At 42.8% G+C, this 16969-nt stretch overlaps 1 long non-coding RNA gene across 2 annotated transcripts in view; it reads right to left on the reverse strand.

Moving 5' to 3' along the window:
- The window catches only part of LOC111091891, a 60063-nt gene that overhangs the window by 36428 nt on the left and 6666 nt on the right, over nucleotides 1-16969 (reverse strand). For both annotated transcript variants that reach the window (XR_005376914.1, XR_005376913.1), the window contains exon 2: nucleotides 5668-5910. This is a non-coding gene — a long non-coding RNA (uncharacterized LOC111091891). The remainder of the gene's footprint in view (nucleotides 1-5667; nucleotides 5911-16969) is intronic.

Raw genomic sequence — 16969 nt, forward strand, 5'->3', positions numbered from 1 at the left:
TATTTCTTATTTGAAATGTTCTCTTATATCTGCAAATACTTATTAATGGCATGTAATTCATGTTAGAGTGTGTGTAGTTTGATCCTGCTTTTCTCTTAGAGTTTTTCACTGATTCTCATTTTCATCATCTTATAATAGATTTATATGGATGTAGTCTATGTTCTGTTTTTAAATGTCTTGAATTTAACTGGATGATCAATAGAAATTGTAGCAATTAGGGGTGCCTGGCTGGGTCAGTTCGTTAAGGGTCTGCCTTCAGCTCAGGTCATAATCCTGGGGCCCTGGGATCAAGCCCCCCAGTGGACTCCCTGCTCAATGGGGAGTCTGCTTCTTCCTCTCTCTCTTTGCCCTCCCCCCCCATTCATGTGCTCTCTCTCTCTCTCTCAAAAAAGTAAATAAAATCTTAAAAAAAAATTGTACCAGCAATAGAAGGGTTTTGGTGGTCCACAGGCTTCTTACTTTAAGAGTGCCCTCTTCTGCCAGGGTAGTGAAGTGTGTGTTCCTCATTATGTGGTGTCTTTGGAGGAGGAGGACTGATATGTATTCTGATTCTGTTATGTTCATTTGTTCCATAAGTATCTTAATTACTACCATTTGTTTCATTCTTTTATTTTATGAGATTTTTATTTATCTATTTTATTTTATTTATCTATTAGAGGGACAGAGAGCCAGTGAGAGAGAGTGCAAGCTATAGGAGAGGTAGAGGGAGAAGCAGGCTCCCCATTAAGCAGGGACCCCAATGCAAGCCTCCATCCCAGGAGCCCAGGATCATAACCTGAGCTGAAGGCAGATTTGAAACCGACTGAGCCACCCAGGGGACCCTGTTTCATTCCTTCTCCTAGGAAACGTTCCTATTCCATGTTGCCTACCTTTTCCCTAGAAAAAGTGCTTTATGCAGACAGACTGCCACTTCTAGCGCTATGCATTCCAAGACTGTACCTCAGATTATTCCAGAGCTAGTGCTCTGTTGCACCAGGCCAGAAGTGACCTTAGAGTGAGCTCATTTGTTATCTACCAGCGTCAGAAACTTGAAACATTCTCCAGGTTAGGGAGCATTAGTATTTGTATAATATTGATTATTTTCAATCCTTGTATATGGTATGTCTATCCATTAATATAGATATTTAGTAATTGACCTCAATGAGGTTTGGAAATTTCAGTATAGAGGTGCACACCTATTGCATCTCTTATATTAGATTTATTTTATTCTGGTGGTTGTGTTCTTTTAACAAGCAGTACAGTTAGGTTTTTGTTTATTTATCCAGTTGTACAATCCAAATCATTATTTAGAGTACTTAGTCTTTTTTATATGTAACATAATTACTGATATATTGGGGGTTAAATATACTATCTTAAATTATTTATTTTGACCTAATGTTTCTTCTTCTTTCTTGCTTTACTTTAAGATTAATACAAATTGTAAATTATTTCATGGTATCACTACTTATTTGGGGACTAATTGTTTAAATTGAAGATTTTTAGATATTAACTGCAAATGATAACTATTTTTCAATTAAAATGCACTTAATATCTAACATCAATGAATCTCAATAAAAATAATAGATTTTTGTTTTGTCTTTGTATTTGGAAACATTTTTACTAGTTTTAGTTTGTTTTTAAGATGGCAGGAGATCAACATAGATTTGGTGAGAGAAGCAGCAGGGGTGAATGTTACAAGTAAGGATATTTGAGGGAGAGATTGCTACACGCTGGGCAAGGTGTTCTCACCTCTTTGTAAACCTCCTCAAGATTTTAGTCAAGTATTTTTTGTTTTTTGTTTTTGTTTGTTTGTTTGTTTTTGCTTTGTTTTGTTTTGTTGAATAATTGGATTTGTGTTTCTTGTTCATGTAACTCTGTTGAGGTTGGTCACGAGGCAGATCAATTTCTTTACATTTTTTGGGAACTTGCCCAGGTCTGAGTACCAGTCAGGGTTCAGCCAGAAAAGAGAACCTACTCTGGGTAGTTTGATGGAAGGAAATTACTATAATGATCTGGTAACTAAAGTCTTAGAAGAACTCAAGAAATAGAAGGTAAGGAATCTCAAAGAATATTAACTGCAAGAAGCTGCCTCTATCTTTGGGGGCAGTAAGACAAAGGGAAAGGCCACTGTCACCAGATTCCAGGAATTGTGGCCGCCTGGTGGGAGCCATATCCACCTTGGAGTCTATGTGAAAGGAACTGGACACACAACCCAAAACAAAGAAAGAAAAGAAGGAAAAAGGAAAGCAAGCAAGCAAAATTTTTTGGTTTCTTCCAAACCATATTGCAGTTTCCTGTTAGGGCCTCCCCTGATAAAGCAAAATGAAAGCCAAGAGGCAGAGGCACCTGGGAAACATAATTGTAAAGAGTCGGTCCTCTGTGATTTAAAGCAAAAGAAGGGAATGGGAGAGAGTGAATGTCAGGGTAAAAGGCAAATGACTGGCATGGCACATCTTGTTGTCAAGTCTTTCTTACACATGCTAGGTGACTTCCAGGCACAAGGAGACTGCCTGGGTGGCTTCAGCTGCCCTGTTGATGGCCAAGTTTGTTATACTACGAGTAATTGAGGGATGTGGTCTGTGACCAGTCCTGGCCTGGCTCTGCTGAGTGTCCCGATCTGGGTTAAGAATTGCTTTTTTCGGGGCAGCCTGGGTGGCTCAGCGGTTTAACACCACCTTCAGCCCAGGGCCTGATCCTGGAGATCTAGGATTGAGTCCCCAGTCAGGCTCCCTGCATGGAGCCTGCTTCTCCCTCTGCCTGTGTCTCTGCCTCTCCCTTTGTCTCTGTGTCTCTCATGAATAAATAGATAAAATCTTTAAACAAATAAACAAACAAAAAAGAATTGCTTTTTTCCAGGGCACCTGGGTGGCTCAGTCAGTTAAGCATCCTGATTTCCTAGGATCATGTTCCCAGGGTCCTAGAATTGAGCCCCATGTCAGGCTCCCTGCTCAATGGGGAGTCTGCTTCTCTCTCTCCCTCTGCTCCTTGTTCTGCTCATGCTCTTTCTCACATTCACTCTATCTCAAATAAATAAATACAATCTTTTTTAAAAAAAGAATTGTTTTATTCTCACCTATTACAATCTTGTAGGTGGGAGATGTGTTTGAGGAGACTGAGTCATTATTAAATAACCACAATGCAATATTTTTGTGGGATCCTCTCAGGGGAGGGATGACATCCCCAGGGAAGTTTTCTGATGCAGAAGATCTAACCCAGTTCAACCCCTCCTGGGCACACCCATCCTCAACTTCAGCCTCTGGAAGTAAACCTTCATCTTCATGCTATTGAGTTGCCCATGCCTGGTGACACTGCCACCTTGAAGGGAGTTTTGTCAAGATTGTTCAAGCATGGCCATAGTGACTGGCATTCCCTTAATTGACGCTTACCATTACTCGCTATTCTAAATAGTGAAAATGCAGGATGGTAGCTGCCTCTCCATTTTCACCCTTGTCAACTTTTTTTCTAATTATTTTTCCCAAATAGAGAAGTAGGAAGGTGCAAGGAAGATGGTCAATTTCCCTGCATAAGCAGAAGTTAAACCTAGGGAGAAGCTATTGGTCAACTCTGCCTTTTCTTTTTTCATACCATCTTGTTAGTTTATTTACTTATTTGCCCTTACTCCCCAATTATAATATAAGTTCCATGTCTTATTCATCACTCCATCCTCAGCACTTAAGGCTTTGCCCAGCACATAGTTTAAGTGGTCAGTAAATAACTATTAAATGAATGAACCTACAAAAGAGACCAAGGAGTAAGTAAGAGATAGGGAGAGGGGGACCCTAGGAGGTATGATGTCCTATAAGGTAAAGGAAACAAGTTTTGATAAGTATAGTCAATATTGCCAAATATTGTGGAGAGATAAAGTAATAGAAGTACTTGACAGTAGCCATTGGGTTTGGTGATAAGGACATCATTGGTAACCTTGGCAAACATCATGTCCAGTGAAGTGCTGAGGGCCTGAAGACTGGTGGTGGTAAGAGGTGAAGAAGAGGAAACCGTGAGTGTGGACAAGTCTTGACAAGTTTACTAGCAAAAAGGTGAGTGGGGAAGTATGGTAGTAAGAAAGTGTTTCTTTAAAAAGTGGTAGGACCTTGCGTGTCTTTACATTCTAATGGGAAGGAGCCAATAGGTTGGGACAGTTTAAAGATGCAGATAGAATTAGGAATAGTCAAGAGTAAGACTTGTGAGAAGGTAGAAAAGGCTATAACCTGGAATATGAGTAGAGAGATTAGCCAGAGCTAGCAATACCTCTTCTACGATAATAAGAAGAAAGGCAGAAAGGCTGGGAAGAGAGTTTTAGGCACATTTGGAGGCTGACAGTGGGTGGGAGGGTAAAAAAGCTCTCTGTGGTGACTTATTTCTGCTCTGGAAAGGTGAGGTCACTCATTCCTTTGGTAAGTGCTTACTGAGAGTCTACTCTGTGCCCATATTCTGCTGGGTCCTGCATGCAGTGGTGAGCAGAGACTGACATGGGTCTGGCTCATGAGGAGCTTAGAGGATAGCAGGGACATGGTTCTTGAGCAAAGGATCACATCCCAAATTATAAAAATACAGCAGCACTGTGATTAGCAAGAGGTATATTGATCTGCATGGTTTTGTGATTTTTGTGTGATTGTAAACTCAGGAATCAGGAAGAAGCCCAGAGGAAAGCCAAGGGGAGAATCCAAAAGGAAGAGTTTGAGCACCTGATTCTGGGCAAAAACTTTTCATAGGTTAGGGAACATGAGAAAATTCCTCCTGGTGCCTGAGTCTGCCCAGGTGGAACTGAGCCTGAGACAGTCATTGCTCTGATACTAGACTGCGTGTCTAACCCACCAGGTGAGAATTCAGCTTGCTGCTCTTCCCATACCCCTCCACGCCCACTGCCTTTCCCAAGGGGAACTGGCTCTGACTGCTGCTTACTCTGTGAACAAACTCTTACCTGATAGAGAATATGTTTCTTCTAATCTCATTTATTTATAAGGTACTTAAAGATAACGGTGAAATTAAAATGGAACTCAAAACTCTAGCTAAGGGATGAGCTTTCTGGAACTTTGAGTTCTTTGTAGAGCTTTGGGGTTCTGTAGGTTGTGTGCTCCTGGCTCTTCTTCTGTCTTAATTTGTTTGAGGGGGAAAAAAAAGAAAAACTAATCAAGAGTTCAAATATCTGGATATTAATTTGTGTCCTGACTCTAATTAACTGTGTGACTTTGTCACTTCACTTCACCTCCCTAATCCTGTTTTCCCTTCATTGGATTAGATGAGCTTCCAGTTGTCTGATCCTACTTATTAATTTGAAGAGGAATTTTTAAATGTACAATCTGCTTTCTGAACAATTCTGGGTATGAGGCACCTCCTATATGTCACAATAATTAGGTAGGTTGACTAAGTGTTGATTTAATTACTAAACTTGTTTCTCAGTCATAATTTTCAGAATTCTCTACCCTCCCATTACGTTCCTCTACTCTTGCTTTATTTACTTTCTTACCTGAGCAGGTCATTTGCACTGGCCTCCCCCGCATTTCTGCCTCTTCGTTTCATACTGTGACTGTGCTTATCCTTCTTTCATTAATGATTTTTCAGGAAACAAGCTACAGCTGATTATTCTGAGGCAGAACCTTCCATTTATAAACTTAGCTACCTCATTATTTGAAAACATTAAGGAGAGAACATACTTCCTTTGACCTAAAGACTTTCAAAAGAACTTACCATAGACCATGAACTATTAGGGATAGAAGAGAGATTCACCCAGATGGATCAGCTCCTTGACAAGTGGCCACCTGGGTTAAGCTTCTGTTCTTCTGAAAGGTAGTCTCCAAGCGCTTGCAGCTTGCAACGAGGATCACCCCATGATGAGAATACTGGGCAGGAGGAGCTGTTCTACAATTTTCTCAATTGAACAGCAGACCCTGATATGAAAGCCTGCATGGCTCAGCTGAAGAAATGAGCCACCTGAAGGGACACAAAATAGATGATGGCTGACTTAGTGAACTTTCTAGAAGGACCGTGAGAAGGTGCTGTCTCTCAGGTCTAATCCTTCCCCTCCCTCAACACACACACACATACACACACACAGATACACAGACACATAGACACACATGCACATTAGAACTGGAAACCATTAACCATTGGCTTGTACAGGGCACACTAGACAGAAGGTTGGCTGCACCCCTGGAGACCCCAGCAGCCTATTCACCTGAGGGCCTTCTAAATACAAACCACTCTTCTGGGTGGATACCACCCACTCAGTGAGTATTTCCTTGCTGACTAGGGAAAAGGCAAGACTTTCTGTTTTAACAACCAGAAGCTTATCTATCAAATTTAATCAGAGGTGTAGGTAACAATCAGCTCCCCCGAGCAGAACTTTGTCTCTCCCTTGTCCCTGCCCCCATGCTTCAGCATTGCCATTTTATGGATTTCATTTATCCACATCCCATTTTTTTTCCTGGACCATTTTAAAGTAAACCCCATAGTTATAAATTTCGCCTGTAAATATTTATGTATTGCTAGAGCAGAGGTTGTTATCATACCAAAAAAATTGATAATAGTTTATTAATATCATCTAAACTGAGACCATATTCAATTTTCCCAAATTGAACCAAATGTTTCTTTTTTTTTAAGATTATATTTATTCATGAGAGACACAGAGGAGGCAGACACAGACAGAGAGAGAAGCAGACTCCCCACTGAGCAGGGAGCCTGATGTGGGACTCGATCCCAGGACCCCTCGATCACGATCTGAGCCAAAGGCAGACACCCAACCACTGAGCCACTCAGGTGTCCCTCAAATGTTTCTTTTCAAAATTGGTTCATTCATATCAAGATCCATTCAAGACCACCCCTCCCCGCCCACTCTCCTGTTGGACTCCTCACTGATACAACAAAGGGGAAGACAAAGGGAGCAAGAGGGAATTGTTGATACAGCCCAAACGGGTCAGCCTCTGGGGGCAAAGACCAGAGTGAGGAAAGATGGAGGAGGTAGATCTACAGAAGAAAACAGGAAACTCACTATGCCTCAGAACACAAAACTGAGCTCTGTTTGCAAGGAAGAGTGTGGTGATGCATGCAAGAGCTGCAGGGAGACAAAGTTTCTGCTGTCTCAGGAAACCTCACCCAGTTCTCCAGCTGGAAAGGAGAATGGAATGGGTCCTGTTCATTATCCTCAGCAACATGCAACAAAGGAGAAGGAAAGACATATGGGGAAGGGAAACGAGAAGGAAGAAGGAAAAAGGAATGAAGGATGGAAGAAAAACACATATTGCATTAATTATAGCCATCAGTGGTACTTGGATATTGCCACTACTGAGATATTAAACTGAAAAAGTAGGGGCACCTGGGTGGCTCAGTGGTTGGCTCAGGTCATGATCCCTGGGTCCAGCGATCGAGTCCCACATCAGGCTCTGGGCAGGCAGCCTGCTTCTCTCTCTGCCTATGTCTTTGCCTCTCTGTGTCTCTCATGAATAAATAAATAAAACATTTGAAAAAAATGGAAAAGTAATACATCGGACTGAGTATAGATTTCTAGGGCAGTGAAACTACTCTGTATGATACTATAATGGTGGATACTTAATAATATAGTTGTCAAATAATCAAATAATGATATGGTTGTCAAAACCCAAAGAGTGCACAACAGGAAGAGAGAACCTAATGTAAACTATCCACTTTAGTTAATAATAGGGTATCAATATTGGCTCATCAATTGTAACAAACGTACCACATCAACACAAATGCTAATAACAGGGACCGCTGTGTGTGTGTGTGTGTGTGTGTGTGTGTGTGTGTGTGTGTAGAGGTATGGAGAAAAGATATAGGGGAACTCCCTCTGCTCAAAATATGTTCTGCATTACTACAAACTTAAACTGCTCTAAGAAATAAAGTTAATTACTTTTTTAAAAAATGTGTGTTAGACTAAAGGAAATACAGTTAATACACCAATCTTAAAACACTTTCTACTTGTCAGAGTATCATGAGCATGGTGAGAATAACCTTAACTCAGGCAAATAGGCAAAGTTAATCAGAACATGAGTGTCTCTGCATTCCTGTTTTGATAAGCATGGATTTCATTACATTTGCATAGTTTGCTTAATGCAGTTACAAAATACACCATCTCCCAGTTACACAAGACAAAACGTAAAAACAGAGGCAAATGTTTATTTTCTTTTGAGACCTCACTTTTGCTTTAAAAATAATGATATTGGAAATAATAATAGTTTGCCGTAGTGATGAATATCTAGTTGTCCTTAATATCAGTTAGAATCTAAGGCAGGATCATAATTGGTTACAGAGCAGACAAACTAAGGAATATCAGTGGTTCAGGGTCCTTCAGCCCTGGCAAGTTGCCAATAGATTATTCAGTTTGTTCTTTGGTCCTCTGTGTTGGCAGCTCTCAGTGTCTTTCTATGAATAGAATTTAATGAGCAGAATGGATAAAATAATTTGACTGCAAGATGTAACAATTTGATGGCCAGTCAAAAAGCTAGCCATACACAGAGGGGCAGTGGCAGTTTGTTTTTTATCTGCTCTAGTCTCCAAAGATGGCACCCAATGAACCAAGCCTCCACATGCAACTCATCCCCTCCCACTTATGTGAGCTGGCCCTGGGATTCACTTTTGACCATAGAATATAGGTAGGGTGACAGATATTAGGGAGGGCACTTATTACCACCATGAACACTGGGGGTTGTCTGTAAGTGATGAATCACTGAATTCTACTCCTTCATGAAGCCAATATTGCACTGTGTGATAACTAGAATTTAAATAAAAATATGAAAAGAAAAAATTAAAAAGTGTAGCAGGTCAAAAGTTTTGCAGCTTCCACATAGAACTCTTGAAATATTCTGAGGGAAGCCAGTCGCCATCTAAAAAGTTCAACTCCCCTGAATCTATCTCAAGTTCTCCTTAGCAATATACTTCAGAGTACGATGACCTCTGTACCAAATACTGAGTGGAGAGAGCTGTGTTTGTTACGTTCTGATTATCTATTGTTGCAGAATGAACTGCTCCAAAACTTAGTGATTTAAAACAATGTTTTTTTATGGATCAGTTTGTCGGCCAGTCTCAGCTGGGCAGTTGTTGTCTGGGGACTCTCATATGGGTACAGTCAAATACGGAAGTTAAGGAGCACATAGGTGGGTCAATGGTTGAGCATCTGCCTTGGGCTCAGGTCATGATCATGGGGTCCTGGGATCAAGTCCCATATCCGGCTCTGGACAGGCAGCCTGCTTTTCCCTCTGCCTATTTCTCTGCCTCTCTCTCATGAATACATAAATAAAATCTTTTTTAAAAAATATCGAAGTTAAGTCTGGGGTCATCTGTAAGCTCAACTGCACCACACATCCAAGATGGCATCTTCAAGCACATGTCTATCACCTTCCCAGGTAGCTGGAAAAGCTAGAGGTTGCCCCAGGCATCTCTTTCTCCACATGCTGCCTTTTTGGTGGCTAGTGTGGGCATCTTCACAGCATGGACATTTGGGGAGAGCTGAACTGGACTGTATGTAAAAGCTGCAAGACTTCTTTTGACAGAGCCTCAGGAGTCCTGTAGTACCGCTTCTGCCACACTTGGTAGTCAGAAGGGGTCATCTTTGGAGACTAGTGGCTTACAAGAGCAAATAGATTTGAGTGCCTCTGTTCTTCTGTAGAAGTGTTTTGTGTGTGTGTGTGTGTGTGTGTGTGTGTGTGTGTGTGTGTGGTTGTTTCCTTTTCTTAAAGGTTCCCTTTAAGTAGCAGGTTCAGCTAATAATAACAAAGCGACTATTCCTGGGGGCTTGCGGTGTGCCAGGCGCTGACTGCCCTACTGCTTTATCTCTCTCAGTATCCTGTGAATTACTACATATTTATCTCCATTTTGCAGAAGGTGAAACAGTGAAGAAAATAACTTGTTTAAGATCATGTGGTTAGTCAGGGCAGGCCCCTGTGCTGTCCATGGCAGAGCCATTCTAATTTCTAGCCATCTACGTAACTGTGTTAAATTCTAATCATTTCTAATGCTTTTGTTTCTTTGCTTCTTTAGGAGAAGCCAAGAGAACCTTGAGGCAGATGCGCTAAAGGCAGGGTAAGAAAGGAAGATGTTGGAAATTACCACCAGAAAACAAAATTATTTCCACTGACTCATCCTGAGGAGAGCACAGATCATTCTCTGTGATGACTCCTGCCTAACATCCATTCCCCCACCTTATCCCTTATCTACTTGTCACTGTGCTTTTGGTCAGTGGTTCTTAAACCTGGCTTACTTTATAATCATCTGGGGAGATTTAAAAACTGATGGTTCAGCAATAGCTTAGACCAATGAAATCACAGTATCTGGGATAGAATTGAACTATCTGTATTTTATAATTCTCTTAATCCCACAGAAGTCAAATAATATAAACACTGCTCAGTTATTGAGAACAGTTTCCATTTATTTCACCAAAAACACCAGGACATTCCATATTGCTGCCTTTTGCTTTTGCCACCCATTTTGCTTGGCAAAATTCAGTTCATCTTTCAACACCCAGAGTGTCTCTTCCTATAAAAAGCCATCTTAACTTCAGACCACCCTTCTTCAAAGAGGACAGACCACACTTCCCACTGCCTGTCATACCTCTGTTGTAGCAGCAACAGATGCTGCTATGATATGTAGCAGCGTATTATTTCTCTGGCTTACTTCCCTGGCCCTCTCCTCCTACCACTCGCCATCCTAATCCTCTCCAGGGCAGGTAACATACTTTACTCAAAAAACAGTAACAGGAACAGCACAGTTCCTGGCACATAGTAGGGCCACGATAAATGTTTATTGACTGATGAATGATAAATGAATACATGGTGGAAGAATGAATGAATGAATAAATGAATGAAACTTGCAGAATGAATAAATGAATGAAACTCTGCTACTTACAGTGGTTTATTCCAGGGCTGAGGTTATGGGCATAAACTTCCTTACTGAGACTCTATAAAGAATATCAGACCCGCCCATATGTAAACATTAGGCTTTATCCCTTACAAATGACTAAGCATTGCCTATCAGACAATGATGTAATCAAACCCAATATCTTACCCATAAAGATTTGAAGTTCAGAAAAATTTGAAAGAACTGTTTCTAAACGCAAGCAAGATACAACGGGTAAAGGGTATTCTAAAGTAGACAAGTCTATCAGTCAGGGTTCTGGCAAGAAACCAATCCCACATTCACAGTGGAACAAAGGGATTATCTCAATGGTGCCCCAGGCGTTAGGGAAACCGATGAAGAAGGATGTGCTATGCTTGGGCTGGCAACATGGGGGCTCTTTGTCATCATCCCTTGACCTGTCTGAAGAGGCAAAGGGAGAACAGGTCCTGGAACTTAAAGAGAATAGCTGTTTGGAGAGGGCTATGTGTCAGGAGCCACCAGGGGTCATCCATGCGAGACACAACCAGTTGCAGCAACTAGCAGAGAAGGAACATAGGACCTCACGTGTCCCCTCTCTCTGACCTCCTGCCAAAGCCCCTCATTGGCTGAATCCCACTGGGCACAGAAGGGCAAGAAAGCCCAAACAATATAGGTCCAAATGGGTCAGCCTTCGAGGTTGCAGAGCTCGGTGGACAGGAGCTCTGGGAAGAGAATGGAAAAAATGCAGCAGAGTAAGCCGGGTCAGTCCTTGGGGACAATGAGCACACCCCTGTTGGCATACATCTCTTCTACCACCTTATTCCCCTGGCAGGTTGCTCAAGCCCAAGCTACTTTCCCATGATTAATGGTGTTACCAGGTCTTACAACGGACTTTTCAGGAGCACAATCTTGACTTGAACCTTTTATTTGCTTCTTAAACACATCCAAAATAGTTTGAAGTTCCCTAAGGGTTTTTACCATTTCCAGCCATAGAAGAGAGAGACAATAAACAGAAGGGAAAATCTCAAAGCTTCAAACTTATACTGCAAAACTGAACAAAGAAAGTGCTCTGAAGTCTATGATGCATTACAGATTTGGCCTCTATTTCTTCTCAGTGGATTAGTCTTGGTCCACTCGAGATCTTAAATTCACCAGGGCCAGCAATTTTTTGGCAGGAAAAAATTTCCTGCCAAAATTCCTCCAATTTCCTTTGTTTTCCAGAAAGTTCTAGGTCTATTATCTTTTCTGTGGCTTCTACCAAGGGTCACAAATGCAAATGAATATAAGGGCCTGATTAGGAATTTAAATAAATTGAGCTGAGTGGAAACTCTGATGCTTACCATATGCCAGGCACTAAGTGTTTTACATTTATCAGCTTCTTCGCTCATCACAATTCTATGAGATAGGCATAATTATTACCTGTTTTTCAGAGGAAATTGAGACATGGAATACATTTCCTGTATAAAGGGAGCAGCAGGTACTTGGCTCCTCCTTGTAATCAGGCAGAGAGCCGAGTCTTGACCCTGCATTTTTTAAGAGCTTGAAATCTGAATTTCATGGGAACTCTCTTAATTAAGGAAAAAGAAATGGCAACATTTTAGAAATTTTTAAAATGCTATGCAGGCCAAAGAAAGTAACTCTGTGGGTCAGCGATGGCTTTGGAAAGATCATTTACAATCTCAAGTCGACGGTTCTAGAAGCCTTTTAAGCAGAGAAGCTCAAATATTTTAAATCAAAAATAGAGAGAACCATTATAAAATTAGAAGTTGCCCCTATAGGTCCCTGCTTTTCCTCAGCAGGAGACGCCAGCACAGGACGCACCCCCACCACCAGGCCCCAGCCATCCAGAAACAACTGGAAGACAACTTCTAGACTAAGTGAACTAGAAGTTGTCCAGAAACAAACAAACAAACAAACAAACAAACAAACAAGCAAACAAACAAGTGAGTTTCATTTGCGTTGCTCCCAGGAGGCCAGACACTTCGCTTCTCCCTTTCAATTACCTTCTCTTACAGACAGTTGCCCAGAGGAATCTAATTTCACCTCCAATCATTTTTTCCATTACTTTTACTTAGGAAAATAAATAGCCATCCCTTGTGCTGAGTACTCCAGATGAAATTGTAGAGCTGCTACCCAATTGGAGGAAAATGTTTGGTTTGCTGAGCCCATTTACGTTTCTCGCGGTTCCTGTTTTTCATAATGTCAGGTTTGAAACCCCCATACACACTAATGACTGAGTCATAAATACACCAAAAAGTTGCTACACGTTTCCGAAAGTTAGTTCCTGGGTGTCTACTTGTAACTCTTTTCAAAGTGCTTTCCCCCACAAAGAAAATACCAGCAGCAATTAAAGCAGACAAATGACTCATTTGGGTGAAAGCAGTTTTCGAGTCAAGGGTGTTTAAAAGCAAAAGTTATTTTTGAAAAATCTTCACAATCAGCTCTAATTGGCAGCGCTGTTTCTTCTTATTTTGCACTATTGTGAGGGTTTCAAGAGACCTCTTGGCCATCGTGATCCTCCCATGTGTGGGCAGAGCGGGGAATAAGGCACAGCCAGCCTGGTGGGCTTAATCCTACAGAACAGTGATTCTGGAAGTGTTGTCCTGGTGCCCACCTGCACCAGAATTACCTGAGAAGAGGAGGCGCTCATCTAAAACGCAGAGTGTGGGCCCCCTCGCCCCCACCCCTACCCCAGACCAGCTCCATCAGAATCTCTGGAGTTTGAGCAGAGGAAATTGGCATTTTAACAAGCTTGCCTAGGTGATTCGTTGGGCAAGCTATAAACTGAGAGCCGTTATGACAGAGGCATGGGATAAAAACAATAAAAGCTGACATTTCATGTACATTTCCTCTGTGCTTGACACTCTTGGCCTTGCCCTCCATATGCCAGCTCATCTGTGCCTCACTTGTCACTGTTGCAGGACATCAGGAAGACGTGACTGCCAGTTGACCCACTCACGAGCTGGACTCAGGCTCTTGGAACTCCTCACCCCCTCCCCTGTCCTGGTAATGTGGGTTTGGCTTGCATATCCTGCTCCCAGAAGCAAGGATAGAGGACACAGCCTTGAGATGGTGATGTGGGGTTGCGATATACCCTGCGCTGTGGTGTATGTGACTGAACCCAATAAAGATCTCTATATAAAGTTTTAAGATTTGGTGGTGGGTGTAGGGATCTTGCTGCTGCCCAAGCAAAACAGCATGTCTAAGTTCCCTTTGCTTCTTAAACCTGGCAAAGGTCAGTTCATCTTTCAACACCCAGAGTGTCTCTTGCTATGCAAAGTCACCTTAACTTACCAATCAGAGTGGCCAGCCTCTTTTTATTACCTGGATTCAAGTATGGATCCAGTTTCAGATTCTACCTGGGAAGCTCCCAAGTGTGTTGGGAACCACAAAATAACCCCTCTGACAGGTACTATCAATCTCATATTTCAGAAGAGGAAACAAGGCACAGAGAAATTTTAATAAATTTCCCAAGATCATCTATATGCCTGATTAGTGGCAGATATGAGAGCCGAACTCAGGCAGTTTGGCTTTGGAGGCCACTCTTTTGCTATGATTTTGGAGTCTTTCACCCATGGGGGTCCCCCAGGGTGCTGGTTTAAATGCAGACTCTGGGGCCCATGTGCCAAAGATTCTGATTTGGTGGGTCCTGGGAAAGGCCCATCAGCCTGCTGGGGTTTGGTGAGTATCCTGGGGAACACCCCCTTGCTCCCTGTGGTCACACTTTCACATACCAGATTTGTCACAAGATGGTCATCAAGGCATTTTCCCTCATAGATAAAGGCCTTACATGGAGCATGACCCAGAACCCCTTCCTGCTGCACTGTCCGGCTGTCTTCTCACTAGGTGCTTCCCTCTCCTGGCAAATATGCTCAAGATGTCTGTAGTTGGAAACATGTGGTAGAGCTGAAACCCAACCACAGGCTACCTCACACCTCTAGCTGTCCTCCTTGTTTGTTTGTTTTTTTCTTTTTAATTTTATTTATTTATTCATGAGAGACACACAGAGAGGCAGAGACACCGGCAGCGGGGTGAAGCAGGCTCCCTGCGGGGGATTCCGATGCGGGAGTCAATTCCAGGTCTCCGGGATCAGGACCTGAGCCAAAGGCAGACGATCAACCACTGAACCACACAGGTGTCCCCCTCCTTGGTTTGAACATCAAACCTTTGGAATTAACAGCCCACCTTTCCGTGTCCACCCTCCATTCCCTCCCCAGCCCACCACCTGTGGGTGGCTTCTACTACGATGCCCTGGATGGGGCTCTAACTAAGGTCTCAGGTGGCCTCTCCCCACCACCCCGGCCCCCTAGGGACATTTCCCTGCCCCATCTCTGCACAGCGCATCAGGGCTCACCCCTTCCTGACACCCCCTTCCTTCTGGGCTCCCGTTGCCCTATTCCTCAATTGTCTTTCTGCTATTCCTGGATCTTTCTTCTGCTCTTTACTTTCAGGGGCTCCCTGAGGTTCTGCTCTGGGACTTTCTTTTCTCTTTCTTCTGGCAATGTTAGCCTTTCATGTGGCTTCAGTAATTATCTATAAAATCCCTGTCCTGACATTTCTTTCTCATTCTCTTGCTCTTTGGAAGTCTTATTCTTTCTTTTTAAGCATCTTTTGGATAAACTTATTTGAAGGCCCCACAGTGTTTCAGTCTTATCCCAAACAGCTCATTAGATGTGTATCTTCCCCCAAACACATTTTTTAGCTTTTTATTTTTAAAAAATTCTGTGAATAAGGTGCCTGCGTGGCTCAGTCAGTTAAGCATCTGCCTTCGGCTCAGGTCATGATCTCAGGGTCCTGGGATCCAGCACCGCATTGGACTCCCTGCTCAGTGGGGAGTCTGCTTCTCCCTCTTCTTCTGCCTGCCGCTACCCTTGCTTGTGTACTCTCTCTTTCTCTTTCTCTGTCAATAAATAAAAGTCCTTAAAAAAAAATTTCTGTGACTAGTTTCATCATCTACCTAGTTTCCCAAGTCAGAAAGTTGATTCATCCTCAACTCCCCACTCTACATTTAATGCAAGTCTTGAACTTTCTAGAAAGTATGTCCCTACTGCTTTAGTTCAGCTTGACAAATGACCCCAGAACTGGTCTGTCTCCAGTTCTTCCTGCCTACTCACCAGGCCTGACTGCCAAAAAAAAAACAAAGTTGGTAATGTATCTCTGTTGCATGGACGTTCAACCTACAGCTCAAGTCTGAACCACTTGACTTGAAGATCTGAGTTCATGCCAGCCCCTTCTCAGACCCATACCACTTCTCCACTTGCACTCTGCTCCTGCCACCCTCCACGGCTGCTCACCGCATCGAAGCCTCCAGGTTCTTGATTTGCACAAGTGGACCTCTCTGATGCTTTTTTTGATTTCTTCATTTGGTTAAACTCTGACTTGTTTTCTAAACCCAGTTGAATGCCATCTTGTCTGGGAAGCCTCATTCCTCCGAGCAGAGACCAAGTTACTCATGCTCTGACTGCTCCAGGATTTGATTCTACCCAATGCATCTGAATTACCTTCTTACACATCTGTCCTCATCCCTCAGCTGAGAGCATCGCAGGGAAAGACCTCTGATTTGTTGGATCTGTCTCCGTAGCCTCAGAGCCTGCACACAGTGGATACTCACTAAGTGTTATTCTAACAGATGGCAATTGCTCCCCGGCACTCAGAGTGCAATCAATGTCACAGTTACTTATCTTCCTAAGCTCCATTAAGTTTGGCTCGAGCACTCACTTGCCAGTGGAAATCTTGTGCAGAGGAATTTTGAGTCTTATAAGACCAAGTAATTGATGATGGGCCAGGGTCCCACACACTGGCTTGTGAGGGTCAGCATTGCCCTGGCAGACTAGAGTCATGGCTGCCCTTGCAATGGAACAATCAGGAAGTTTAGGCCCATTATATCTGTACCTGTCTGTAGAGGTGCCTACACTGCCAGCTACTGCTGAAGCCTGCCTATCTCCAAGGCCCAGGGCCCAGGCCAGGACCTAGTTACTATAACCATTTGAACCCCTGACCTGTCCTCACCCAGACCTCCTGGGGAGTCCATGGCATCATCTCCTTCCACCTTCAAGTATCAAATTCTCTGTCTTCTTTGTTCTATCTGGGAAGAAGAGAGGGGGTAAGGATGATGGCTGCTTTTAGTTGCAGCTGATTGACCACAGGAGGGAGCGCAGCCCACTGT

The sequence above is a fragment of the Canis lupus genome, chromosome 23 (assembly GCF_011100685.1).
Source record: "Canis lupus familiaris isolate Mischka breed German Shepherd chromosome 23, alternate assembly UU_Cfam_GSD_1.0, whole genome shotgun sequence".
Classification (NCBI taxonomy): domain Eukaryota; kingdom Metazoa; phylum Chordata; class Mammalia; order Carnivora; family Canidae; genus Canis; species Canis lupus.